Raw genomic sequence first — 3,756 nt, forward strand, 5'->3', positions numbered from 1 at the left:
CAGAAAACAGCACAGCTCCCATGACATTTGGAAACATTTTTTCATGCTAAGAGTTGCTGAAGTATGGAACAAACTGCTGGCATCAGTTGTTAGTTGTTGGAGCACTGCATCCTTCAAAACTTCCATGCTTCCTGAGACTCGCCAATACTACACCCGATTTTCTCCCCTCCATACACACGCAAGCATGTATCTGACTCATACACTGTTTACTTTCCAGATATTTGTACATTACTGCATATGCTTTATATGCACTTTTGACAAGTTGTAGTGCACCTGAGCACTGTATACAATAATTTCATTATTATAATTATAAACATACATATATATATATATGTGTGTGTGTGTATATATATATGTATGTATAAACATACATATATACATATGTATTTGTTGCCCCACTATTTGACAACTGGTGGAGCAAGTGAACTAATGTACAACATAAAACATTTATTCTTTTACTTGTTTCAGTCCTTTAACTGTGGCCATACTGGAGCAGCGCCTTTAGTTGAACAAATCGACCCCAGGACTTATTCTTTGTAAGCCTAGTACTTACACTATCGGTCTCTTTTGCCAAACCACTAAGTTACGGGGACGTAAACACACCAACATCGGTGACAAGCGATGATGCAGGAACAAACACAGACACACAAATACATTTATATATATACATATATATATATATATATATATATATATATATATATATTATACTCCAGGAGTGTAATAGGTCCTCTTTACATGCCACTGATACGGGTGCTTTCATGTGCCATCAGCATGGATGTCAGATACATGACAACAGCATTAGCTATGACTACAATTTCACTTGGCTTCATGGGTTTTCTCAATCAGGGCATATCACCAAATGCCTGTCACTTGTCATCGTCTCCATGAGGCCCAAAATTCGAAGATCATGTTTCACCACCTCATCCATGTCTTCCTGGGTCTACTTCTTCCACAGGTCTCATCCACAGTTAGAGATCAGCACTTTTTACAAAGCTGTCCCTATCCATATGCATCATGTGACCATACCAGCACAGTCGGCTCTCTTGCACACCACATCTGATGCCTCTCATGCCCAGTTTTTCTCTCAAATCACTTACACTCTGTTGTACAAGCACACTGACATTGCACATCCAGCGAACCATAAATATATAGAAAGCAAAGATGTGTGGCCTAGTGGTTAGTATGTTACACTAATGCTCACAAGAGCATGGTTTCAATTCCTGGACTGGGTACTGCGTTGCGTTCTTGAACAAAACACTTCATCTTACACTGCTCTGTGATCACTTCAACATCTGACATGTGGTGCACTATGCACTTGTACAGAAAATGTTGATTTGATGAAGTGAGTGAGCTAATGTGCAGCACAGACATTTGAAGTGCAGACGATAAAGTGCAGCAGAGACATTGCAGATCACTGCAAACAAATCAACTGTGCAGACAGTTCAACAAGAAGTTGCAAAACCCATGTCTGTCGTTTATGACAGGAGAGTCCCACCACCATTGGGTGAAAGTAATTTAAGTGATGACCACAAGAGCTCACTGGACAGAAGCCAAATCAATAGCTGACATCTAGATTGCAGGAAATGGTGCAACCCCAACGTCCTCTACTTTCTTGGACAATGTCCATGACAAATCATTCTGATAACAATCAGCATAGGAAAATTAGAATGGTTTATTAGCAATACACCTAACAAATCATTACATGACTCTACAAAGCTCCAAGAACTGAATTAATAAGAAGAGAAAATAAAAGTCATTTGCTTATACCACAATCTTTCATGTGTGTTCAATATATTTTAATCATTTTATTTAATAGGATTTCCAGTTCATAATATTCTTATCTGTTATAATTGAATATATTTCAACGACAATGAGGATCTGCATTAATATTAACACACATATACTTCAAATATATTTAACAGTTATACATATGAACTCATATTTCAATTCTATATCTGCACAGATGGTTAGTTAGGAGTTTGAGGGTTTGTATTTTATGCAAAAGTCAGTATAAACACACATATCCAAATACCTGTACACAGTCTATACATACCTACATGATGTATACTTTCCATACATAATATATCATCATCATCATTTAATGTCTGTTTTCCACACACACACACACACATATATATCATCATCGTTTAACATCCGCTTACTATGCTGGCATGGGTTGGACAGTTTGACTGAGGACTCGCAAGCCAGTAGGCTGCACCAACCTCCAGTCTGATCTGGCAAGATTTCTACAGCTGGATGCCCTTCCTAATGCCAACCACTCCGAGAATGCAGTGGGTACTTTTTACATGCCACCGGCACAGGAGCCAGTCAGGGGGCACTGGCATTGACCACGTTTGGATGGTGCTTTTTACGTGCCACTGGCACAGAAGTCAGTCAGGGTGCACTGGCACATATATATATATATATATATATATATATATCTGTAATATAATATGGAGTATTATTATGGCAACCGAATAATTGTCACATATTATATTACAGATAAATTCCTCTATTTACATAATATTGAGGTCTCATTCATTCTTTGTTGTCATACTATTACTATTAATATATATATATATATATATATATATATATATATATATATATATATATATATATACGGACAATGGGGAGAGCTCAGTATAGAAGAGACATGCCCAAATGAATTTCAACTTAAACTCTGAATACTTCATCAAGAGCAAGGCCCATGGCATCAAGAATGACTGAAAGACGGATCCAAAATAAGTTGATATGGAGGTAGTAATGCAGATAAACACAATTAAGTTTGACATACGTGTATGTGTGTGTTTGTGTGTGTGTGTGCATGTGTGTGTTTGTTTGTCTGTGGCTATATGTAGATATATGTATGTATGTTTGTATGTGTCAAGCCTAACTATTTATTATTATTATTATTATTATTATTATTATATATACATGTATACTTTCCATATATACAATATAAACACTCTCTACATGTACATTATGCCATTCATCGTACATATATATACACTGTTCATCATAATCGTTTTATGAAAGATTTTTCTCTTCATAATATTCTTATCTGTTATAATTGAATAAATTTAAACAACTATGATGTTCAGCACTAATACACTAATACACTAATACACACACACACAATACACAGAAATCTCTAATGTCTGTAGCAGTAAGCTATGAACTCATTCATATCTTGCCTTTAAATCTGCACAGACATTGATCCAAGGGCTCCTACTTTATGTAAAAAGCAGTATACATACAACCATCTATGTCCCTGTATACATACATGCATGTACACATACGTACATTCATCCATATCTCAGAACATATATACATTCATCTATAAGCACAGTATTTATGTGTAAATTCTTACCTATATGTATATTTCTGTATCCATGCATGCATATATACATCACATAAATGCATATACACATCTACTATATACACTTGATACATATAAACATAACATCTATGTATACATAGCATACATCATTTTGATGATGGGTTATATATATGTATTAGGGATAGTGAGGCTCCCTCATTGGCTTGCAGTTAGTAACAGGTTGCAAGTTTCTTGGGTGGAACACTTAATCTTCCGGGTTTTGCATTACATACTTTATAGAATAGAGATATGTAGAACAGAAAGATAAAACCACACATAAATATATATATATATATGTTCTTTATTGCCCACATGAAGCTAAACATAGAGGGGACAAACAAGGACAGACAAAGGGATTAAGTCGATTACAT

General features: G+C 35.6%; 1 protein-coding gene across 1 annotated transcript in view; it reads right to left on the reverse strand.

The window, feature by feature from the left end:
- LOC106875733 (uncharacterized) overlaps positions 1-3,756 on the reverse strand; it is a 311,359-nt gene that overhangs the window by 172,205 nt on the left and 135,398 nt on the right. The gene's annotated exons all lie outside the window — the stretch shown is intronic.

Source organism: Octopus bimaculoides, chromosome 11, assembly GCF_001194135.2.
Source record: "Octopus bimaculoides isolate UCB-OBI-ISO-001 chromosome 11, ASM119413v2, whole genome shotgun sequence".
Lineage (NCBI taxonomy): Eukaryota > Metazoa > Mollusca > Cephalopoda > Octopoda > Octopodidae > Octopus > Octopus bimaculoides.